Consider the following 27,901-nt stretch of genomic DNA (forward strand, 5'->3'; position numbering starts at 1 on the left):
TTGGCATGTTTATAATAACATGAGTCGACAGGTGTTGGAATTTTGGACACGTTTTGGAAGCTAATCGGTCATAACAAGGAAAATAAAAACTAAACCACAGATTCTGCTGAATCTAAATAATTGATTCCATAAAAAATGAATAAGTATGATTCAGTAGGAGTAGTAAAATGTGCAATCATGACAGCGTTGAATAAAACTCAACACGACATAATTTTTTTTCTTGTATATTATTTTTGAAATATGATGAAATAAAGATTTGTACAATGGATCACGTAATATTATGACGCAACATACGTAACATGACCTTCTAACCTCGTCGCCCACGCTATATTTAACCACGCACCTTGAATGAGGAACGTTATTACGTTGGGTGTACATAGAAACTTAAATCCAAAATAGACTATGATGAAATTATTGTTTGAAAATAATCTTTTTGTAACCCTACGTCAAAAGCGAATGGTGTCTTACTCCGTCTACAGCAGTCGACTTTTGTAGTTTACTATATCTTCAAATAACTCTTTTAAAGTTGAGCTGGCCCTACCCTATTTTAATCAACGCAACTGCTTTTACGTAAAAAGCTGATTTAGTAAATCTAAGTATGCTTGAAAATCATTATTGAAGATTTCTCCGCCATTTCGAAGTCGACTAATCTGAGCGGTATTCCATAAACGTTTTGATTTTTTTACGTGGGAAAATCTATCAGGCGGCCTCTCCGTCTGTATCGAGTGCCATCGGAAACGACGACCAGAATGCTTCAGAAATTGATGAACCGTGTCGTATATTTTAATCGGAAATATAAAGAATCATAAAGAATATAATTTTAGCAAAGCGGAAAATGCGGAAGAAAGTATTGTGATGAGAAGAAAGTATAACACTGTAAAATTCATCTTTCCTACTTTTGACTTCACAATATTCTACAATCTATCTTTTGACAAAAATCTTACTTTGTTGGTAAAGATGTTTGTATTTTCTACTCTTGCACGGACCGACTGTAAATTGAACCACTATAATACGACTTGTAATAATGTTGCACTTTATCAGACAAAATCATACTTATAAAACGACTAATATAATATACTAACCGCAATATATTAAAAAACGCCATCTCTAACAATTAAATTGGAAGGCAATTTATTCGATGATGGGCTATACTCGATCAGATCGTGTTTATTGTTAAGGTGTGTTCTGTCATGCTTTCTGCATAAATCAAGTTTTATATTAGCAGTCACTGCAATAATTTACATGGATTTAAAAAATATTTATAGTTTCGAAATTTCCTTCACCATCATGCATAAACTCAGAAAGTAGAACGCAAATCTGCGCTTTTGATTTCAATAAAGTTATATTATGACCGATTCGGGGTGATCCCAGTGCTGTTCAAATGCAATCTAATCTACTGGGAAGCCCTGCATGGTTTATTATTTGGATATTCGAATTTGGTAATAAATCTGCGTTAGAAATTAAGTTGACATTATCTGAACACTTAGTTAAATGTTGACTGACATGCGACATTGTCTTGAGTTTGGAGCTTATCTCGATATAAATGGTTGGAACATTGTACTGATGGTTGACAGGTTCGATTTAGTTAAAAGCAAGATAATAGATTTTTAGAATGACGATTCAATTTAATTAATATTTGGAATTCATTTAGATTAGTATTCTAGAAACTTCGTTATATTTTTCGCTTTCAATCGGCAAGGAATTATCACTCACTATCATGAAACGAAACGAACAATTTTGAATTGACAAACATTCAGATTTTGTATTGGAATTGTTGAATTCTTTCACATAAAGAGTTGAAGACGTCTTCGTAAGTTGTGAACTCATTTGTCCCAAGTTTGAAGCCCCGCCATTTTGCTCGCGCGCCCTAAAACGACAACGATTGAAACCCAAGAAGTTGACTCACTTTCTTTTCTAAAGGCGGCGGGAAGTGAATTTTTCTTTAAATTTTTGTTACCCAAACACTGTGTCACCATATTCTAGAAAAAAGTGCGATCAAACAGCATTATTACAAATAAAAATTGACAGGATAAGGCTGATCGATTATATGAAATGCGCTTTGATGCTCATTTGAGATTTTGTTTAAATTTCAGAAGAATGTAGAAGTCATTTCTAGATTTCCGATATTTCCTATCACAGTTCTCGTCCAAAACACTGCTTGGTTGACCAACTCACGTTGTGTCGACGTGCATTTACGAAAATTGTAATGTGGAGAAAGATCTAATATATTGCCGAACGAAAAATATATTCAACAAAACAATAAAACTCAATAAACCACCCCCAAAACTAATACTTGTAAGAGATCAGATATTTTTTATTGTATTATTAATAATATTTTCATAAGTATTTCATTTTCCATAAGAAAAAACGTTGAAGACTTTAAATACAGAGAATATAAACAAAACTTAATAAAAAATGAAGAAATTAGGAAACAAAGGTGATAAGGTAAAACAAAACGTGATAATAAAATAGGTTGAATAAATCGCAAACATCTTTGTAATATCTCAAGAAGGGGAAATTTATGTAACAAAACTTTTGTAATAATTATAAGGAATTCTTTGAAGAAATTGGTAACGGTAATCTATAACACTGAATCTCTATGCTGAATTGCTAAAAAAAGCATCACAGCAAAATATTACTCTAAATATCGGGTGATGTTAAGGTATTAGTATTTTGAAGGAGTAGTTTACTCACTTATATCTATTATTTATTTTCACTAAACAAATTTCAAATTTTGAACAATTTGCTTTACAGGTCGAAAATTTTCCATACAAGCATTTGTTGCCTTAAACTTTGAATTAAGAACATAGCACAGAAGTGCTTAATTTCTACATAAAATCAACAGAATTCAAGCTAGAAAATGGATATTAGAAAAAAGGTTGAATGTAAGATTGTAACAAATTGTTAATTGATAATTTATTAAAACAAACGTCGATTTAATCAGAACATATGTCAATTTTGTGATTTTACAAAGATACCTATTATTCGCTTGAACATCTTGCAAAAACTACATTAAAGTTTATCCATCAAGTAAAACCTTGATCAGAAAATGTATTGGAAGTATTTTCTTGGAACTGAAAATTATATCACACAATATGGGAAGAATTTCGTTCACGGCTTTGGGAGAAAACTCAAATTTATACCCAGTACCTGGAGTATGGGGTATTATTTATGGTTTCTTCTGCGAACAAATTCACTAACTCCCTGTTGCATCTGTTTTTGTTAAAATACTTGTATTTCATGCAGGTAGTAAGTAGACTTGTCTTACAGTTTCTACTTTTATTTTAAACATGTTGTGATTTCGATTCACTACAATATCGGTTCAACTTTGTGATTATTTTTAACATAAACGTATGAACAATTGTAAGCAATTATATTCAAGGAAATTTCTAATAATCTTTACTGAAACGTCAAATTCTGGATAAATGCTTAAATGAGAAAATAATATTCTTTTGCTGTTAGTATGTAGACGTATTGCTGGCGAAAGTAAACCCTTTTTTGTTGCCATAAAAAGAATCACGGAACGGTACACAGGGCACAAGAAAGTTTGGGATAAAAGTGCAACTAGAGTCGCATTTATGTGCATTCATACTTGGGTAATAATTAAATTTTACGGATTTAATTAATGGAAATCGCGTCGCCGTCAACCCCGCTGTGTTTCGTAATTCTCGCTCAGAATTAGATCTGGAATCCCACGGAGCGTGGCGCCCGGCTTCCGAAGTCAATTTGGATTTGTCTTTTCGTTTGTAAAAGTCTTCGCTGATTTAGCTTGTACGTGTTTACTACGTTTACTCATCATTCTCCGCGAAATATTGCACATTTCATTCCGCGCCAACCTTTTCGGTCGTTTGTGCTTTTTGGTATAGTCTGAAATTGAAATGCGATTTCAGCATTTGCATTTACATTCAGATATAATGGGATATTGAACCTTTATCCAAGTACAATAACGCATTTTATTGCTGTTAAATCCCTGGCAATGCCAACGAAGAATTGTAATCATGACTGAGTCTGACGGCTGGCAACCCATTCCGGCAGGGATTGAGCATGAACGAGAAGTGTCGCAAAGGCCTTCTCTGATCCAGGGAGGCCAAAATCGATGGCCAAGGTTTTTCCATTTGTATACGACAGGACATGTGGTAGCCTGCCACAGCCATGCTTGTAATTTTCTCCTCTGTCTTCTGCTGAGTTTTATGACAGGTTTCCCATTGGGTTGGTTGAAATCGATTTTACGGAATCTCGATGGTATTTTTCCAAACGGCCGAACATTATTTCTATCGATTTCGGCAAAACGGGGAGACGTTCCGACGTTCGGGTACATGTATGGATCCGGTTCAGTAGGCGACATAAAATCCGGTTTGTAAGATATCCCCAGTTTTTCTCGAAGTCTATCTGGGTCCAAATCCGACTCTTTGGGATCGTATTCGTTTGGAGGATTTTCGGGGATGTCGAGTACCGGTAGTGCATTACTTGATTCCGGTAGCAATTTGAAATAGTTTTCTCTGAGTGCAACAGATGTAGTCTGGTCGAATGCAAACATCGTCAACACGACAAAACTCATTAGTGTCTTTGCAAGCATATTTGTTTTTAGATAAGATTTTACAATAATATCTGAAAATTATAAAGAGATTGTTAAAGTATCTTATACATCAACCACATCTGACTAGGAACAAAAGTTCATCAAACGAAATTGCTTGCTCAGAACAAATATTAAAAAGCCATTAGTGAAAAATAAAGAAAATTAATACTATTAATAAACTGACCAAAGTCACGTTTCATCGATTGAAAAGTATGTTAAAAATATTTATATTGCACATAAAAGATATATAGATACATGAAATAGTACGAATATTTTCACACAAGCAGAATACTCAATAAAATTTACAACGATACTTGTAATAGATACGAAAAATACAACAAAATTGTTTAAAAAAAAATAAAACTCTCATAACTAAACTTTCTTAGTTTTATAATACATTCTAATTCCTATATCGTTTTTCTAAATTTTTATTCAATGTAACCATTCATTAAAAGCAAAAAATCGACACCAAAATAATATGCTGCTATTTTGATTATTTTCATTTCTTCTCAAACATAGGTATATTTTACTATACTACCCAGTTAGTTAGACCTGAATTATAAACATTCTCTCACTACCGGTAACGAAAGGCTGGACGAGTTAACAAATGGCTCATTTTGGTCTTTGTATGACTTCACCAACAAATACATGCATATGCACAACTTAGAATTATGTCATGTTTGTTAGCTGAGCCATCAAATATTCAACACACGCACTTCACACCGGGGTACACAAATCCCCGTCACTCAAATGTGTGAACCGTCAGCAACAGCGATAAATCTGCGATTATAATCTCAACCGGGGTCGAGGTTACCAATCTTACAACACCTGCTATTGGCAGCTCATGGCGGTACTGTCCCTTTTATATGCTGCCGAATCGCGGACTTTATTGATAAGTAGGCAAACAACGTTATCTGTGCAATTAATAACCTTCATATTAGAATATCTTCTTACCCACGATATAATATTAAATTTATATACTGAGACTACATACAGCGCAACACTCGAGTCGGCGCCACAATCCGTAATTTCCGTTTTTATTGACGGCAAGTTTCGCCACCGATTCGCAATACGCGGAAACTTCTGCCGATTTCTTAAAATAAATCTTCCCCCTTCGCCAGCTGAGATCTTCCAAGAATGACGAGTAGTTTAGCCTTAGGTTCGCCCGTTTTATCACGACTCTTTCTTTTGCAATCAATCGACTTTACCTCGCCACGTGAAACAGCGCTTTGGCGCCAGCGAGGAATCTGTTTATGCGCCCGTGCTGCGGTTTATGAAGTGCAAATGAGCAAGACACCGTTCACTCCGTCGTTTGAAACTTGCTAAATCCTATTCGTACGCCAACTTGCACGCGTCACGAATCTGACTGTAGTCTATATACCCTGCTATTATTCACCTCAACTGAGCCTTGTAAAAGGCGGTTGATGATTAATGGCGGCTCGTTCAACATCGTAACTCCGAACATCATTATTGCTTTACAATTTAGTATCACCAAGTCTATAAAACTTCGTGCAATCACCTGTGCTGTACCTATATGTACACAACTCCTCCGTATTAGCATTTATATCGGAACTCTTACTATTTAAGAATGAGCATTCAGCAAGATCATAAAAACGATTTTGTATGTATATAGAGCACAATCAATTTGGGGAATAGGAGAATATAGAGAGTACGAGGCATCGTGGTTGCCATCACAAAAACACCTCCAATAATAACGATGAAAATATATAAAAGAGATCACGACACGGCCAACTTACAATTTATGACGAAAAAGCAACAACGCTTTTTTCTATTTCCCTGAAACTCAAAGTACGACACTTTTAGAAATATAGTCCCAATATTAAAATCTCTTCTCAGAGAATAGGTTCGTCACAATTGACGCAATGATATATATTCTAGTACAACTAATTCTAAACGCTTCCTTTCTCAAGTCGGAACTGCGAATAGACCTATATCTTGACACATGTAATGGCATTACATTCTGTGTATCACTCAACTACGTACAAAATACGAACGAAACTTACAGTACTTGCAAGCGTGTCGTTCGAAAATCAGTTGTTCCAGTACTACCTATCATCTTTATTTGTCCTTGCCACCGATATCTCACACCTAACGCGACAAGAAAAGCAACTCCGACCTAACTTTGTTTGATAAAATGCAATCCGTCGTTGCTCATTTGTTGTCACTTGGCAAACAAGCTGAATGTAATCGATTTATAAAGACATCTACATTAAGTACGTATCTAACGGAGATGGGACAATAGGGGGCAATAATATTTAGGAAATCGTTGACAGTTACGAACAACGAGGCAGTGGCGTTGAACTCACATAAGGAAGTAACTTGGAATGAATTGAATATGATCCAAACTATACCAAAAGATGAACATTAAATCCACAATTGCACATTGAATTAATCCCCAATTGGAATTTTTTGTTGAAATTTCTAAATTTTATTGATGATATTTGTGTATCGATTTTCTTATTAGCATGAAGTTTCATTATTTAGTGCAAATGTCTTAACTATGATTAGTTTGAAGAAAAATGTTATTAAATTAAATCTTCAATGAGAAATAAATATACGAATTTGAAATAAATATATGAATTTTAATAAAAGCGCTAAAAACAGCGGGCGTAACGATCTTCACTACCAGTTTCTTTGCATTGTATTGGATTACAAAAAAATATAGCACAAACTAAAATAAATTTCTTCTTTAAATAAAACTTATTACTATATATGTAAATATGCATTTCCGAATTGAATGTCCACGCATATAAAGCACCTTTTGCTTTTGCAAAATCAGTGTAACATGTCTCTTTTTGACCCCACATTTCTTTCCGTTGTTCATTGACATCTGATACATTTTACGAAACCACAATTAACCACGTTTGCGTCATGAAAGAAATCCGTTTCTCAGAACCGTGCTAGATCAAAAATTAATCTAAAAAACTTTTAATCATCTACAAGTTTGTATTTTATTCTCATAAGCGATAAAACATTTCGCACGCCTATTTGTCAATCACAACGTAACATCGTGTTAATGGGATTTCCAGGTGTATGTCGCGGTAAACTTTGTTACGTCGACCCGCACGTTCATTTAGATATTCCCGTTCCAAAGTATCAACAATAAATGTATATTGTAACTATTCTCTGTAAAAAATCAACTTTATAAAACGGAGAAAATGTTTCTAAAATAAGAAAGCAACACATTGTACGATTGGTAGAAATACTACAATGTCCTAACGTGGTTTGTTCGTGTTGGTATGCAATGGAATTTGCGAATCGTAAATTATATTATCGTATAGAAAGTACAATAAAATTGTAATATTTATTTATTATCGAACTATTATGTCTAATATGTTTTAAAGTAAGCACAATATTTCTATGAAACCAAGAAATTTCCATGAAATTTTGCAAAACGCTAATTCTATATCATAACATCATTTTACTCCTCATTGGCCATGACTTATGCAGTACTAATAACCGAAGCTCACACTGGTTGAGAAACGTCTTAATTTTACCATTACCCAATCTCAATGTAAATGTAAGCATTTGTACCCGTCAGTCAGAAATTGCCGACTGATTTTGGCGCTTAAAAACTTACTATAAAAATTAAAAATTGCTGCGAGGAAAAGAATAAAAATACATTTCATCGCAGCAAGTCAGAAAAAAGAAATCTACTTAAGGATCGCATTTCATTGGGGATCAAGTTGAAGTACTTACGCTATTGCAGATAACAATGTTTGGATGATGTAATTGTAACTTATTCTTGCATTTTATAAACGATTTTAAAAACCAAAAAGTAAATATTGTAACTAAAATTAGATGGTGCTTTTAAACGTTTGGTTTTACTTTTCAGCAATTATAGAAAAATTGAAGAAACATAAACAAATTTTATAATTTGTTGCTAAAGAGTAAACGTCAGTCTTGAAAGAATCGTATTCAGTCACGTAATTTATTAGGAGTATAGAAGTAAGAAGAAGAATTGAAAGAATAAATTTAAAATTTTGCATAGATTCAGATTTTTGTAGGAATATTATCAATGCACGGTCTAAAAAAATGTTTAAAATATGCCTTTTTATGGAATAGAAGAATACATTTTTCCACACTCCATACAACTCATATTGCGCCTGCATTCTTGCAACATACTATTGTGCCTGGATTACGAAAAATGATGTGATAAAATGTACTGCGGAATTTTACACACTGGATTATTTCCAAAATACGACACAACGGGATTCCCCTTTGCTACTAAATTATTGACAGTAACCACTTGAATTTAGTTACACAAGGTCAAGAGCTGGATGCTCGGCTTATTCAGTTTTAATACAAAAAAATTTTTCTTTATTACTTGTGAAAATCGCCAATTTATCCCTATTCGATGGCGCTACAAAGCTCTGACAACATGTTAATATAAAGTCTTAAGTAATTTCGAATCTTCATAATTTCATTTTTAGAATTCACATTGCACTAGAGCTTGTATGTCATATTTAATAAAGTAGAGTTATGAATGATTGTGACAATATAGTAAATTCTCAGGACCTTTCTTGTTGTCAAAATAATTTTTGTCATCTGATACTACGAACTTGTTGAAAATTTGCTTTCCGATTTGGCTCTGTTTCAGATCACCCACTGAAAAACATGGCTTTAACAGTTTTTCTCTGACATTTTTCCCTTCCTCTAAATCACAGAAGATGGCATTATAATATACATATAAACTGTCTGCTGTAGATTCCTTGCTTTTTGGGAAAAAATGAAAAAATATTGACTTTAATTTATAAGCATTATCATTGTAGATAATATTGTATTATTTCCAATAATTTCACAGCTTGAGCAAAAGTATAGAAATACTATTGTTTTAAGTATCATATGCACCTGTTAATGACCTGACATAAATCTGCTAATTGTTTTAATGTCGTTATATACCTAAGACATTTTTTCTAACCCTTCTTCCTTTTTCTATAATAGTTTTATATAAAGGCTTACTTGATATAAACTAGAATAGACAGAAGCTTGGTTAAAAAGCTAAACATAGAACGTACGAATCATTTTTTCTAACTGCGCTGGAACTGACAATAAAATTAGATTGAAAATGCGTTTTTAGCGATGACATGTAATTATTCACGCTTTCTATTTCAAATGCTAACTTCACATTAAAATCCGGAAAGATGTAAATTATCTTTTATTATCATCTTTTTTACACAAAAATAGAAATCCTTTCTTTTTGTTGAGAAGGAAGTCACAATCCATCATAATTGGATATATATGACACATTGTCGTGATATTTTGACATGAATATTCATGAGAACTGGTTATTATGTGTGTGGTGGGGTCAGTGGGCACTAAATAATCGGTTGACACTAATTTTGTAGTTGCTACCTTTGATCATGTGCGAGGATGTTAAAATCGTACGTAAGGTTTATCTTATATCATTAGCACATATTTGGCAGATCAAATAAATCAATGTGCTTTATAAGTGATGTTGTAGTCAAAACGCGACCTCGATGTAACAAACACTGCCATACGCACTGATGCCTCACAATCAAAAAATCGTTCAGGATGGCAGGATCCAAATGGCAACCCGTCCAACAGCCGCCTTTGGGGCGCTTATGCAGGTCCCCGACAGACATCAGGAAGCATTTCCTTCTCAATGTCGACTCACGTTGCTGAAGGTCAACATAAACGTCGCCGGTATAGCAAATTTGGAACTCATAGCGTGTGTCGATAACACAATATGACTTCTTTGACCCATGAGGACCATGTTATTCATGCAAAGCATAACATAATCCAAACGGATAAACGCCACGTGACGGACAAAGTGTCGCGGCGAAAGGCTAAATTTTACGAAGTCAATTGGCCGTATAGGGGGCGTGCCTTGGAAACTCTACAATCACGATGATACAACCGCGAAGTGTGTTTGTGTAAAGAACCGCAATACATAAACTACGGTATAGAAAAACTTGCACTGGAGTCCCCATCTTTTTACATTAAGTCATTCGTTACATTTGGTTAAAATCCAACGTTAAATTGTTTCTATTTTACTTCTAGCAAAGTTGTCAAAAATATTTTCGGTTGCATAAAACCATAGAATATTCTATGGTATATTCTATTCTATGGTATGGTTTAGACTTTAGAATATTCCACAAAACTAAACTAAATATTTATAATAAAAATCTGAAACAAACTACCAAAATCATGCAAAGCAAAAATCGCGGCAAAGAATAACTGAATCTTAAATCATTTGAAATGAAATTAAGGCATATCAGTATTCTATCTCGTCAATTTAACGACAATATACAAGACTACTACGTACGCACGAAGCAATGCATCAGCTAATAGTAAAAGTAAACAAAATAGTCTACTATCTCTGATGCGCAGTATTACATACTTGACATTTTAGTAGTGACTTCTTGGTCAGTGTTTTACAATATAACTGAATTGTAACATTGAAAATTCTAATTTGCAGTTGCTACTAATTTTTTGTATATCTTATTCAGTGTCACGTAGCCTATGAAGCTATTGGAATCTGTTAACCTAATATTAAAGTATATCTCTGAAACAGATCCATTGGACAAAATGAAAGGATTTTAAACATTCCTCGGTTTTCTAGTGAAACTGATCTCTATTCCTTCAATCGGAAATACCCACAAATGCGGGTGCTAAAACGTCACCACAATTAATTGTGGAAATGACCTCCACCTAGTCGACAAAAAAATTAACCCCGAATCAAATTTTGAAAAGCAAATTGGAATGCGAAGATCACCGCCATTCATCGCTGTAACTTTCCAAGCATGTGTCAACAATGCACGATAGCTAAATTTCTACTAGTTTACTCTTTAAATAATCAATAAGAGTTACCATACAATTTAGTTGTAGTTAAGAGTGATTCGATCTTATATTTGATGCAACTTATATCAAGCATGATTTAAAGAAAGAAAATGCAAAATGGCGAGAAAAAGTTTTAAAGAAAAAACGTATTTCTCAAGAAAATGCACGTCAAAATTTACATCAAATTTACTTATTTCTAACAGCGATGGGATTAATTAGTAAAGTGAGATTTTTACTGAAAGATCTAAAATGACAAAGTTCATGTCACTTTGTATCTTAGAAACCTATGTCCAATTGTTTTCCTCCAGTTGCCCCCAAGTTTGAGGGCGTGGGAACCCATGGTTGGCAACACCTAGAAATAGCAAATCCGAGTTGTTACAACACGTGTCGTTGTGTCGAAACATTGGCTTACTGGTGTCAATTCTAGATCACTAACGTGGGTGGCGGAGTTGTGTTGCCACAAAACATTGCCTCACAAAATTGAATGAGATATTTTATACGTGATATAAGCTTGTAGCAATATATATATAGTTAATTCCATCAAACACTAAATCTTTTTAGGAAATGGTTTTGTTTTCTTTGACACCCAAATTTATCTCATTTTTGAAATGCATGGAATTGGAATTTGAATAGGAATAATACTAGACATCTGTGATTGTGCACAGTTTTAGTTTAAAAAATAAAAATACAGTTTCTTGTATTTTATTGGTATTTTTGATATTTCACCGAGGCACATATGACTTAAACGATTACATACATCCAATATATGATTGTGAAGCGCTTTTATTATTGGTTCGATTTTTGAAAAGGCTAACGTTCGGGAAATGTTAGTTTGAACTATGTGGAAAATAAACAGGCAAAAACCCCAAAGCACGAGGCAAATTATGTCGCCAGTGGGATTAACTGGATTTGCTAAACATCTGTTGAAGCACACCAGATTTAAAGGATTTGTACATAAATTCCATACTTCAAACGAGTATGTTGAGTTCATTAGTGAACGATTCACAATGTACATCAAATTTGGGTTGTAAATTTTTTAAAAATAATTCCTTTAGTTTTGCGATGCTGATAGATCACGACTTGCTGAACGCCCTACATCATCATCAAATAGTAAGATTGAATAACGGTGATATTTCGCATAATTTGTTATATCAATGGTTGAAAAAACGTAATTTTTTTTTCTGAACATCGTCCGTGAGTTCCAGATCTCATTTATTTTGCTTTACCAGTTTTTCGGTATGTTTAAATAGGAAATTATCCAGTGAAAAAGTCGCACACTCGATGAAGCGTAGAATATTATTATCAATACTCAATGAAATATCTGAGATCAACGCTTAAAAGTGTTGAAATGTAAATAATTTGCATCAGTAAAATCCTTTTAATTTGAGAGTACGTATTAAACATGACCTAATAGATAGTTTCGTTGAAGCGCGATAAATCCATATAGACTAGTGCATATTAGGCAAAGGTCATTTCGAAATTGAAACTTCGAACCAAAATCGACATAAATTAGCAAACCGAAATAAATTTTTTAACCTCTGATCTTCGAAATCAAAATAATTTCAACTCAAATTTGATCAGACATGACCATAGATCGTTATAATATTGACCGTGGCAAAGCGTGATGGTATTTCAAAATTGTTGCTTCGTGCCCAGACAAAGAGGAGTACAAACCAGAAGGGTGTGTTTATGATATATGCCCGCAATGTCCCATCAGTCATCTCGGCAACGCGCAACAAAAACAATACGTGTTATTACAAATCCGGTTACAGACCCGCTAATCCGTATCCAGAGATGATTCGACAGCTTACCCAACCCTTTAAAATTACCCCAATTATACTTACGGAGGCGCGAGGCGTGTGTTTACAATACTGCGTTAAACGGCAATTGTTGCTGCAATGTATATAAAAATATGCTTTTAAAAATATCGCAAAGTTAATGATATTAGAACTAGATTCAAATCACAATAGCATGTTGATTCTCCTAGAATATTTTAAATTTATATGAAACATTCAATTCAAACATTGAACAGAAAAGTTAAATTTGCTACATTTTCAACAGTGCAATATATATATATATACTCTTTCTAGAATTATATAAAATCAACCTCGAAGCACTGATAAAATATTTTAAAATATGCTATTTGGCATGAGCCAAGATTGATAAAACTTAATTTACCGAAACAAGTGATCCCTATTTTGTTTATATGATTTTTGGGGGATTAAAATTCTATTAGTATGGTTACTTAAATTTTAATGGGAAAGTAACACAATTAACCCTCATAAAGTTTTTTGAAAGCTTTTTCAAGCAATTAGATCCTTACATCACCCCATAAGTGTGGATAATTTGACCGGTAGAATATTTTTGAAAGGCAACATTAATCACAATATACGAATTTCTGTCTCCGTCAATTGGCGAAATTACCCTTAGTGTTAATTTAGATGGAGACAAATTGATTTTTACTGTATTTGTCTACCATTTTAGTGGCTTGCTTTGTTATTACATCTCTATATTTGGGGTTTCGATTTGTACAACCATATGATATAACTACTTCACACTCATTCAGTGAAGAGTTTACCGTCTGCTAGGAAAGTTAAGTGGTTTACCGATACTTGGCTATTGCCATATTTCATTTCACTTAGATGTTTCTTTGACAATATTGACTTTAATTGTTTCAAGTCACGTTTGTAATCGGTATCCAAAAACATCTATAAATAAATTCACAGTATTCAGTTTGGAAGTGGTTTCATGCAACACTTCTGCAAGTATTTTTTAAATTGCGCGCAGCAAACTTAAATGAAAAAATGAGTTTGAAATTAGCAATCCCGTCCTTTAACTGTTGAATTGTCTAATGTCTACTGAACATTTCTTTCGCAGATTGTAGCGTAAATCTATCTATACGGCAGCGTCAATGCTTAATATTTGACTTTGTTTATCACTTACGCAGACGATTACCAAAGCAACTTAATTAAAAGATTTTGTTACTCAACTTAACTGGGCACCCCGTTCATATTGAAACATATCTATCTAGATAACTTTTTAAAATTAAATTCACAACACATCATGTATTAATATAATAAGATTTTAACATTTTGTTTGTATGCGAGAGTAAATCCATTTTCCTAATGATATAATTTTTTTTAACCTTGAAAGAAAAATGACCCACACAGAACATGAGGACTTGTCTTTGAAAGTGTATAAAACTCAGAAAATATTTCGATTTTTTTGGAAATATTATTCGAATCCTAATATTAGATTTATGTCGTTTCATAAAACTAGTAGCAGAATACTTCTAATGCTTTTCTACGCGTGTTATAATTCCTTGGCACATAAGCGCGATACAATAACCTATTGAAGCGAGTAACATTTCTGGCTTTTGCTATTTACTTTAGTTAGTAAACATATAACAATATTTCCAACAACATGTTCATTGTAATAATGCGCAAATGACGCTTGTATTGACAAGTCAACTATCAGCTTTTCCGATTAGCCTTACCTGTAAATATCAAGAAGGTCCCACCTCCTCTTGTTTAACTAATCTATTAATTGAGTACTGTCTTGTAAAGACAATTTCTGATCAACTTCCCACCAATTTTTACAAATATTTTCACACCCTCAGACAAAGCGTTGGAATGTATCTATGAGCTACGTTCTTATGACGAATCTCAGCCGAATCACAAAATACAAAAGCCGCATTGGGTATTTCACACACTGTTACATACAGAAAAGAAAAATTCGATACTATCTCGCGTATTTATTTGTCTTGTATCTCCCATAAAAACAACCAGTCTATTTATCTTTACAAGAAAAGGAAGCTCTCACGGTTAACAAAAGCCGTACAAGACTTTTCACACCTTTGGACAAAAGATATGCACTAATGCACTGGGCCTCTGACACCCGATATGGACGTTATGGACATTTAAAAGGATTTTGGTGCTACTGTCAATTTCCCTTCCATTGTTCGTCGTGTTTGGTTTTCACGAGATCTAAGAGGGCTCCACCGATACAACGTACTGTTCCCACCCAATCCACGAGCGATACACTAACATAACTTGAATGAAAATATGATGCGAAAATATTCTAAATACACAGTATAACAAAAGAACAAACGATACAATTATAGGTTCTATGCTGATATTATTGTAATCGTCATAATATCAAACGAGAATATTTTTAATTCAGGCTTTCTGTTGTGTTCGATGCTACCTGGACGGTAGCTATATTTTCTCATCTACAAAACAATCCGTGTTACTCTTGATCAAGTAAACATCGACAATAAATCTTATCTAAGATGGATTCAAACATGGTCGAGTTTGCCAAGAATTAACAAATAAACTTTGCGACAATAATTGTCGGCTATTGTATTTATTCTCACGAATCTTATTCACACCTCCATTTATTAGTCATCCCCCGCACATCGACGCACCTTTTTCCAAATCCCCACCATCATTATTTCGTCATGTCGTCGCCAGGTGGCCAATAACATAAATTGTGTGGAATAGCAGTTAATGTCTGGTTTAGACTAGGGTTGTTGCTAGGTCTGAAGAATCCAACCCCTGACACCACTATTCATGTTGGTCAACATTGCATGGACCAGCAACGAATATTAAGGATTTGATATGTTTAAAGAATTTGTGTTTAACAGCCGATACGACGCGAATTTTAAGTTTAAATGTAATTTAAACTCGACTAATATGAATCTAGGTAATGAACATTGTAACACACTCTCTCTTTCTCGCTGCACTCTCGTGAAACTATGCATTGTTTATGGGTTTCAACTTTGCTTCATTTTGTCATGAAGACAGTCACATCAGAATAAAATGTGGAAATTACAACAGCGAATGTGCAATAATACCAAATTATATTTGGAAATAATTATCCAAACGTTTAACTTTAAAAGTTTTTTACAATGATATGATAAGACTACAAACCAATTTTCGGCAAGCCTATGTAATAGGGATTATTGGGTTAGGAGTAAATAATCTGAGTGTTACAAGTAAATAGTTTTGCAGTTTTTATAGTTACCTATTTAACTATATCGGTTTATTACGATATTTTGGAATGAAATTATGAAGTTGCAATTTTTTTGCCCTATAAAATGGTTGCAAATCCTTTCTAAATTTGTCTTCTTTGCCCTAACCACAACAATTTCTGATCTTGCTATGGTCTAAGAGAAAATCAAATCTAAGTAAAACTTAATACTCACCTGTTTCGCCATTTGAAAATACTTTGTTCAAACTTGCATACTTCCATTACATCAACTGACTGTATCATTGGGAAATACATATAGTAATAATATAAACGATGAACACAACCATTTTATGCTCCATACGGAAGAGAAAATGCAAATTAGCGGCGTAACAGATCAACATAATCAGATCATCATTCCATCCAATTACGGTCGAATCATTTCGTGGGAAACTTTAACTTTTCATCTAATATTAAATCGAAAACAGAGGGGGGTCTTTTACAACACATACCCGTCTAACGTTAATGTAAATATGTAACATACTACTAAGCATGAATTAGTGATGAACTAAACATGGTAGTATAGTTAAGTTACAATCTTGGATGTCCAAGCCGACAATATTGAGAGAAAACGGCACGACCGCCATGATAAGGAAAATGCAGCCCCCGGTTGACCCCAAATTTGATCTCTTACACGATAAAGCCCCGTTTCTCCCACAGACGTAAACAAAATCGCCGTTCCCAGACATCGGTCAATCTAATGAATGTTTTATAAATGTGGATACATGAGGTGTGGTGTTGTCCTTTCTAAACAACGCGGGAGGTTGGCCAATTTTTTGCGCCAGAAGCTTGTTCTAGTGACGCTATTGATGTTACAAAATGACTTGTGCATCTCGTCACCTGAATAAACGTAATAATGATGACAAATTTTGACAAAATAGTCATTTGAAAAATAAACGTAATTTAACAAAATTTTAGCAACCGGTGATGACGTTTTTAACTAAAATTTTCATGACTACGGCCGGAAATTACTATCTACTGTCTTTATTGAAACTGCCGCAGCGACTGAACTAGCCCGAAACAAAATACATAATTATATTATACATTAGAAGTCCATCAAAAGTATGATATTACTTAGATATAAAACTTGAGGTAAGCCATTAAAGATACTTAAAGGTTAAGTGAGATTAACAGTTAAATATATAAGTTTTCTCGCGAATGGTCCTCAACCCGCAAACACCCTTACAATGCTTTTTAATGATGATAAAGCCATAACTTGTGCCGGTAACTGGCCTCGCCGCGAGCCTTTGTAGCTGCCTGATTGAAAAATATATCTACAAAAAACTTGAAAAAAGTAATAGTCATAACATTTGTTACATGATATAGGATAAAGTATAATGGGTACTTCCAGGTTAGGGTTAGTCTATAATTTTATTCCAATTTTTCTTATTTTAGTTCTATTACGAGTTCGGGGACTGTGAATGTACCCGCTGCCCATAGGCTTCAGTCCCTTTACACAACTTGATGTAAAGTAGACGAACAAAATTAGTTACCTTCATATTGGTACACATACTTCTGGAGCGCCCAATAATGTCTATTATAATATGTTCCTTTTTATTAAAGCGATCGCAAAACACTATAAATGCTTCAATCACAAACTCTCCATACGTGGCTACCCTAGAATCGAGTAAAAAAATGGTATAATGATATGTCTTTATTTTGGCGGGGGCTATGTACAAAAGATCCCAATATTTTACACCATTTCTAATAAGAATACAATACAATGTCAGCGGTTCAATTCGTTGAACTGAATGCTAAACACCAATATAACAGTATAATACTGAGCCCTGAAACTTACATAGCTTTGTAAATAAAGCGTTCCATTCAGAGTTCACCCTTTATATAAGTAATAATACCAATCATTTTCAAATAATATACACTGCAAATAAAATGTAGCAAACTGCTCAAAAGTGTTCACCCTGTCAAATAATTACTAAGACATTACCATGCAAAGAATATCACTGATTGACGAAAATTTATACATACCAATTATATTACAAGCTTACAAAAATGATTTCCCAGTTTCGATAAAATCATTTCCCGTCCCAGCAACAAACGACCCCACGTAGTGTCCTAAATACTCAAAAATTAAGAGACGAATACTTTATTATACTTCCGTGCTTCTATAGACATAGGGTACGACAAACGTAGTCACATTGTTCTGCTCTGATATTATTGTGGCAGTGTCTATTCTTCCCATCTGACCACAATGAGAAAACTGGGCACGATTCACGCGAAATAAAGGGGTCAAAGGTATCGTTAGTGCTTTGTGTCGCATAACCGCTAATAAATTAAAGAAAAAGTTGGGAAAATATGCTGTTCTTGATATAATATGAATGACATATACAGAATTAATCAGATATTCGTTATTATTACTATAAAAAAGAAATAAACTATGTAAACATAAGTCATGCCAATGTAAAATAAATTGTTCGAGTATCTATCCTGGCCAATGAAAATAAGAATGAACGGCTATTCATTGGGCGACCGAGGTAATTGATCAATTAAACTGTGGCAAAATAAAGAGCGCAAACAAAAACTGGCACAGAGGACTACCATTAACAATGGTTATTTAACCTCAAATAGCTAAACAAAACAAAGATAGAACTTTTGCGCAGATGTTTGGACCAAGTAATTGAGGAATTGTTTCTAAAATAGACCAATTAACAAGAAATCTAAAAAAAAATATCTTCATTATCAAAGACAAAGGGACGTCATGCTGGCTAATATGGAACAAGACAAGGCGAAAAGCCAACTAAAATATTTTACAGCAGGATAAAAGTGACCAAAAGGGACAACAATACCATAAATGGAATTAATTGATCGCCAATAGAGAAAGTCATAACTAAAATCAAGAACTTCTACTCTGAGTGGGGATTCCAAGACCAAATAAATGAACAAGTATAAATCTCCACCTCGAACTAATGGAAACAACTCGTACACCTGGTAAACAACATCTTCACATTTGGACAACTCCCTGAATCATCTTCTATATTTAGAGTTCAATTCATAAACAAGAAAGAAAAAATACCTGAAAAACTGGCGCCTAATTTTTAATTTGAATATGGACTATAAAAAAGAAAAACACTACGAAAAGATGAAATAAAAGACGGGGGTCCTAATACCATATACGTAAAAGCACGCATCAATGCATGTCAGATAGAAAAATGCGGGGACTGGTGAATGCGGGGACAACAAATCTCAGCGTCTTATATCAGATCCTCAAAAAACAAGATCTTACAAAAACGGAAATAAACTGGAAGATGTGAATTTATTACAGAGTTACCCTAAATTTAAACCTATATTTTCAATGAACAAAGAGTCTGCAACTACATGGTTGTACACCTAAAATTTTTCTTCATTTCCCCAAAATAACCAGATATATCAGACAGTTGGGGACCTGTCCAAACAATATCAGCCGGACCAAAGTTGTGTGATAACGAACGAGAATATATACTACAATAGTTATTCGGGACCGCAACCTATAACAACAAATATTCTTTTTGATATTATGAAAAGAGAAACGATGATGCTTAAAATGAAATTGCACATCGAAAACCGATATATTGGGCCTTTCGATATTAACATAACAATAGCCGCAATTAAGTACAAGGAATTACTGATCATAATACAATATAAATACAAAGAAACTAACTCAGTTTTTAGGAATAGTCTCAAACTGGAATATACTTCTAAGTGGATATGAGCAAGGCAAATAACGACCATGAAGTCATCTCAAATTTTTAATAATTCACAATCAAACACACACGCACGGAAACGATAATGGGAAGCACGCCACCAAATGTGACGGGAAAGTAAATTGATATGGTAATGTGTTGTTAGCTCCCATCGGCATATACTGGGCATGAAAGCGCTGGGATGAATTCCAATAGTGTCGTCCTGATTCGTGTTTAAATGATAAAAACATCAGCCTAGGCCCTAGAGTTTGTGAAGTACGTTTGATTTTGATTTTCATCATATCAATTATGGCACCAAATATTAATACAAGATATGTAAAGCACACAAACGACGACTAGATACATAAAGCTACAATACAACATATTTCAACCTTCACGCGATACTATACACTTGTGAATTTGGGTTTCCACTCTCCAGCAACGCTTATAACATCTTCCAAACCTTTCGTGTTTCAAGTGAGTCGCAATACCTGTAATTTTAGTTATGGAAGCTTAGCATGAATGCTTCTCCCATTGTTGGTATATTGGGGAAATGAAATGCCATACTGCAGCCTTTCGGAACGGGCGTCTGCCCACAAAAGAAGGGAAGTCAATCTTGCCGCCTGCCATATGGCCGGTGTTTGTAAACAACAAAAAAGCACAATGAAAAGATTTGGCCTGAACTTATTAACCCCAGAACCAAAGCACTAACCAATCGGCAATGTTTCTGCATTCACGGTGAATATTTTATTTGTGAAATACTCACTATTTGATATTTGTCATAGCCACATAGTAAAGCGGGAAATGTACCAATTTTTTTAAAGCATTAATATACTCGTTGTTCAAAAATATTATTTTTATCAAGCCACACCCCGATCACCCAAATTTTGAAGTGGCTAGCAATCGTTGAGATTTTTATGGCGTCTTTGAGATGAAGTGTACTACTTTTCGATGCTTTCAGATAACCATGTTACCATGGTGCGAGCGAAGGCCCCGGCCATAGTTTATTGCACATTGGCGATTTACCTGATCCACCATAAACAAACGACGCGGCTAGCCCTCCCGGTGAATCTCTTTTTTACACAAGCGTATACAAACGATAAAACCACCAAACATAAATGGTAGTGGAATCCATGGACCATGTTACAATACGAATGAGCAGGCTAAGATTTTGTGGCTGTGAGCAGCGTACGAAGTAATTCTCGTTTACTTTGATATGAAAGTGAAGTGGAGAATCTCAATGAGGGATTATCTTCATTCACGACTAATCCAGTCGTCGCCAAAACACTTAATCCCCTTCGATGGTGGATTAAAAAAACATCAAATTCACGACGTCAGAATACAGCTGTAAGAAAAAGCAATGTAAGCCCCATTGTAGAACACAGAATAACTAAATTTCAATTGGAGAAAGAACGACGTGGCTCGCAAACATTCATATATATGCACAACACACATATCATAAGAGAAAAAAAATAATAATAATTCCGACTGTTGGGTTCAGTAAAAGAAAACTCTCTCAAATTAAAACCAATAATTCAATTCGGTACTGTCACCAACTATTGCCCTATATATTTTTAATCTAGAGTTGAAAAATTATATGCGTTAATAAACTAATCTTCATGAGTATAAAACATATTTGACTATTAGTGATTTTGCAATTACACATTTTGTGTATGCACAAATTAATTGCAATAGTGGGTAAATTTAAAAAAAATTAAAAATTAAATTTGAACCCCGATTAATCTGTTAAGAATAATAGAGATATCACCACTGGTAAACAAATTGAACACCCATGTTACATATATCAAAAAAATATTAATGAAGTAGTAAAAATGCTGTTGTTACGTTAGTAATAATAGGGAAAGACGATTGCTCATTAAACTTGTTATGGATAATCTCTAATTAACGTGACTGATCTATGCTCGTCAGATGCAGAATAGCAAAAGAAGGATAATAGCAAAATAAGGGTTTTCCCATTGTTTTCCATCAAATATTCAACGCCCTGATGGGATGAGACAAGACGGTGCGTTGAATGTCAGATTATTGTATCTTCTTGACACAAATCGATTCGTTTCGTCTGTGGTACTTTCATCCATACCTGGAAATTCAATTATTGTTCTATTGCAGATGTTCCAAGACAAAATAGGAACTTTTAGAGAAAATTATATGTGGCAAGAGTATTTGTGGTGTCGTTACACAATGTTATCTGAACTGACATTAATGAAAACATGATCAGTGCGCATTTACCAATGTCATGCCGGTCTGAAAAACCAGTGTGGACTTTGGAATGTTTCAGGGATACAGCATACAACGACAAATGATTATAAATCTAGACATGCGTCAGATTCGACATTATCCTGCTTCCCAATGTCACGAGTAAATTTTGCAAATTGAACCACAGAACTATTATATTAACAATGGAACGATAATCAAATATATGAACACGAAAACCAAAACGAAGTAGTATTGGCATGTAATCTTCTACAGTAGAATAACGGTACCTCAGTTTTCACGATTTCGCCTGACCACCAAATAGCACGAACGATTTGTCATTTTGATGACGTCATCGCACACAAAAACGAATCCTATTAAAAAAATTGAAATAAATTAAAGTGATAGCCTTGTAGCGATAAACTCAATCTTTTCCCATTGACAATTTAAAAGAAATTGGTCCAGTAATTAATGAGAATTTTTTTTACAACAAGCAAGGAAAGAATGACTAATAACAAGAACAACAGCATAATAATAAAACGATCCATATGTCCACTTCGTGTCCAATAATATATAAAAATTACAATATAGTATGCAAAAACAAACTACAGAAAAAAAATACAAAAATCCTTATAGGTGGATAAAAGCGAAAAAAATACATTCTATTCTCTGATCGTTTTTACATATTTTCTTTGAACATCATGGTAGATATCGTATTGAAACAGTGTACACTGTCAAACACAAAGTGATTAAAAATGTATAAAGAGTCAGCGACAATAATTTGCCAAGACGAACAGAGCAAAAAAGCACATAATGAAACCCATTCACGACAAGCTTCTTGCATGTAGCCTATCCATTCGATGATGATCGGGACAGATGATCGTTTTTAAAAGATGATTTACGTGGCGGTCACCTACATACGTCTGTGACAACAAATAGTACTATGGTATTTCACATTGCGCGAAGACGAACACATTCACTTTTTATGGTATACCACACAACCGTCAAAAAATTTTCATGACGTAGAGCGGAATGGCGATTTCAGTTTAACGTCCTCGCAGCACATCCTAACGGCGAATGTATTTCTTTTTGAAATTTTTGAAAACGATACTTCGTTTGGCTATGGCAGAACAAAAGAATACTGTATCTCCTCATGCGTGTTTTAACGGAATAAGTAAATCCTTTTGCATTGCGTACATTTGTGAAATGTGTATCTTCAAAACTGACATGGAATTTTTATATTAGAATAGAATACTAAATTTTTGCAGGTCATATTAATGTGTACGTTTCTCAAAGCTCTCTCGTTACTTACTTACTTTTTTTAACTAGTTACTTCTTTCGAGATTCCTATCCGTGACGTCTTTTAAAACAGATTGAACGATAACTATACTTGAAAAACACCAAAATTTATGGTGACTTTTTTCATTATTACGCTTCCATGGCTAACATAAAATTGCCACTACATTTCAATCAAACCGAAGCCCAGGAGCAGTTTGAAAACAGCGCATGGCACAGCAGAAAAGCAACTAAATTTTTCTCATTGCGCGTTGACCATATTTCTTGTACGTAGGCCCATATTCTACATATGACAGCACACACTTTTATTTGATAAAGCAGGCGGGTCGGTGAACTTATTTTACTGAATTGGAATTGAATATTGAATTTTAATAATTACCGTACTGTTGACGTCTTGCTGAATTGTCGTGGTTGCAAAGAAGTCGATGCTCGGCGAAAATTTCATGCCATTCTGAAAGAAATATATTTTTCGCTCGGCTTCCAGTCACATTATGATACACTGCCGATTTATGATCCACTGCCATTTTATTTCAAATTTCTCCAGGCGTTGATTCAGGTCTACAGATTTTGTTTTTCAAATAGCACCTCTATATTATTTGCATTTCGAAATTGAAAAAATGAAGCTATTCGAACTTCGGAGATTCTTGAATTCAGTTGTACGCGGAGGAAGAATGACGCCTCATTACAACCCAGCGTAAGACATACCGGTATGTATTACGTTACACATTACAGAAACAGCCATTATTTTCTGAATCAAATATGCCGTAGCCTACAGAGGACTTGTACGGGTCACGTGACTTTGTTTACTGGACGGCAATAAAAAACGTCCATTTGGCTCATGTCAGTTGCAAGTCGAATTATACTTTTCCGTTTTGTTTTGCTGTTGAAAATGGTTATTAAAAATGGCACATTATCACTCAACGAAGTGCTGTCTGCAAACAGTGAAACACAAGCGAGATGACTTCTGAACTTGAAACCAAGCAGTCCTGCCAATAGATGTATATATATCCACATTGCGCCACGTTCCGGATCTTTTGAAAACCGTGGAATATAACTGAAGATCCATTTCGTCGTCTATACTATACGTACAGACAACGGAACAATACGAAATACCCATTTTCAACAGCCAAACAAAACGGAAACGTATAATCCGACTTGCAACTGACAGAAGCCAAATGGACGTTTTTGTTTTTTTGCCGTCCAGTAAACAAAGTCACGTGACCCGTGCAAGTCCTCTATATAGTAGTATAAGTCTGCTGAATAGTCAATAATCGTCATTAAATTAATCATAAACCTTTCATACAAGCACGAAAATATTCTTGTTTGTGACATATTATTCTAGGTCTAGCCTACCTTCAGACCTTGGGAGTTACCGTACCCATTTAACAAAGTTTTATGAGCTAGTGCTCAACTAAAAATGCTATCTATGGTAAGGATATACAAGTGTATAATAGCTTACATATACTTTTTAACGCCTTCTTAGAATAACTCAACTAATAATAACTGAAAAAAAAACTATGGAAAGGCTACTCAAGTATAACTCAACGCAAAAGCGAGCAGTACATCTGATATTCATCCGACCACGGTATTCCACCTACAGCTGCCCAATTTTAATTGTTACGTCATGCAGAAGTCTGCGTTCATTGGCCCATGATACCGGAAGAGCAGAGAGTATAGGACAGATGGTAACACATATCTATTGTAGTGAAAGCGTCTTTTCCGTAAAACGTGCAACTTTTGGAAATGGTAACAAGTCATTATTTGTTACTAAATTTCCAAGGAACATTTTAAAATCATTTTCAGGTAGTTCCCTTATGCGTGCTATGAAACTGAAAGGTAAACGGCCTCGTCTCGCGGCCTGAAGGGTCAGTGGCAGTGTTCCCTCTAAGAAATTTCACACTGCGCAAATATTGTTATTACTGAGCAAGACTATTTTAAGGCTGAGCAGAATCCTAAATTATTTGCAAACTTTGTGAAATGTAGTAATAGTAGCTTATTATATATCATCGGAATGCGAACAAAGCACACGCTTAACTCAAACAGCTTTTTTTGTTTTCGTGCCTTTCCAAGGTTTATACATTTTGTCCATGTTTATTGCTGAATCAAGCGACAATCATCCAAAGTACAATACTTGATGTACAGTCTCGACATTTTTGTTGTTGAAATATCATTGCTTTCATCAAAATCAGAGTATGAAATTTTGCTTGTCTTATGCTCCGAATGATTTTTTTCCCTGGCAACAAAGTCTATGCTTATCAAAAATTCGAAGCCATATTTTTTGCTTCACCATGAATGTGGCAATTTAGTGTATGTTGACATGCGACTATTTATTAATTTGCGGGACAATATTGATGAATTCAGCTTAAAACGTGGTGGAACACTATCTATGTGAGGCTTCATTTCACTTGATGGGGTTTTCAAAACTTCACTTTCTTCAGCGGTCGGTATTGCGGTGAAAAAGTTTGAACAACCTCCTCTTGCTTCCACGTTTCGCTTAATCGTTAATGCATCTAGTGCGTCAATGTGCTTTTTATTATTCAAATGGCGTTTTAAACAAAAATAAACTTCTTATTCCCTCCCATGATTTTCTTTTTCCAAATCACTAACAGGTGCCACTTCCCGACAAACTTTGTGGATTATCACATTCCTTGACGTGGAATAGCAATAAATTTCACAAAGTTCAGCAGTTGTTTTAGCTTATGCATACCGGTATCAAGATTGCAAATTAGTGTCGAACACTTCACTGTTGTATTTAGCCATTCCACTTTAAAATGAATTTTCCTATTTTTAGCTTTACTTCCCTGAATAGACATTTCACACACAAACGTCAGATAAAGAAAACTAGTATATTATTGGTTTTAGTTAATATGCTGAATATGAAAACGCTTAAAACTTTTTTTTAGTAATTTCTGGTTAAACATACTCACAACATCGCTATATAACATCGGTATCATTCAGTATAAGCTCATAGCCACGTGTGTACCAATCTAGAGATTTAGGAGCCAACAGTGCTAGCACTCGCTTAAACTCAGCCCTTCTTCAAATTCCAACTAGTTTAGCCATATATTTACGGTTTAGCCGAACCATACGGCTACAGTACGAGCAACCAACAAATTCCCTGTAACAAACAATGGGCAGCAGCTTTGCAACATTTGATACCTATTAAAATTCTAAATTTCCCCATATCTTCATCTGTTTGATTACACTACGAATAACAAGATTTAGCCGGGTCGACAACACGAAATTCAGAGCGCGCGATGAAAATTTTAAAAACCGACCCACGCTGGCATACAAAAATCAAGGTATTCGTGACAGACAGGTGTGTGACATCACAATGACTAGTGTTTACCAGGATACGCGTGAAACATAAAACGAGCATTTTTAAGTTGAGCGTTAATAAAAATGACATATGAAATATGAGCCACGATTTGAAAACGAAATGTTGCAACTGCGCGAGAATGAGATTTTACTGCGCAAATAGGCCGCGAGGCCCTGAAAAACGCCTAGAAAGTGAGTTTCGTAGCGCACATCAGGTAACTACCTGAAAATGATTTTAAAATGTTCCTTAAAAATTTAGTAACAAATATTGCCTTGTTCCCACTTCCAAAAGTTGCACGTTTTACGGAAAAGACGCTTTTACTACAAGAAATATGTGCTACGATGTATCCTATATTCTCTACATTTTCGACAATGAACAATGACTTCTGCATGACGTAACAATTGAATCGAATCAGCAGTTAGCGAGCGGATGAATATTAGTTATTACTGCTCGACCTTGCGTTGAGTTGGGCAGCCTTTTCATAGCCCTGTTTATTTATTCATAGTTAAGTTATGCTAAGACGTTGTTGAAAAATGTATAAGTAAAGTTATTAAAGTTATTAAACACTTGTAGATCCTTACCACGGATATGGGCCGTGAGACGAAGCCTTGAAAACGCCCAGAAAATGAGTTTCGTAGCGCACATCTGGTAACTAAATAAATTCTTCAGTTTGGTGTGAAAAAGAACATACTGAACGCATTACAGCTTGTTCCACAATCCTGGTGCAAAATTGAATATAAGAGGTTCCCGGAAATTCAATAACCATAAGTTTACAACACATACATAAGAACTATGCAATTCGAGAGCCCTACAGATCACTAACACAAATGTATTCCTGTAATGTTTTGCCTGACCAAAATCGGACTTTCTCAGTCAATCATAATTTATTAGGTAGATTACGAAAAATATGGCATACATGTAACCAACAACAAAAAATACTTTAATTCTGTGACAGGAGTCGCGAGTGAC

General features: G+C 34.5%; 2 long non-coding RNA genes across 3 annotated transcripts in view; both read right to left on the reverse strand.

Annotated features, from left to right (window-relative positions):
- LOC144429940 (uncharacterized) overlaps nt 1–27,901 on the reverse strand; it is a 63,402-nt gene that overhangs the window by 30,344 nt on the left and 5,157 nt on the right. The window lies entirely within an intron of this gene.
- On the reverse strand, nt 4,386–16,722 carry LOC120347682 (uncharacterized). Its single transcript, XR_013479067.1, has 2 exons — nt 16,608–16,722; nt 4,386–4,608 (listed from the first exon to the last, which is right to left on the reverse strand). It is a non-coding gene; the product is annotated as an uncharacterized LOC120347682 (long non-coding RNA).

The sequence above is a fragment of the Styela clava genome, chromosome 11 (assembly GCF_964204865.1).
Source record: "Styela clava chromosome 11, kaStyClav1.hap1.2, whole genome shotgun sequence".
Lineage (NCBI taxonomy): Eukaryota > Metazoa > Chordata > Ascidiacea > Stolidobranchia > Styelidae > Styela > Styela clava.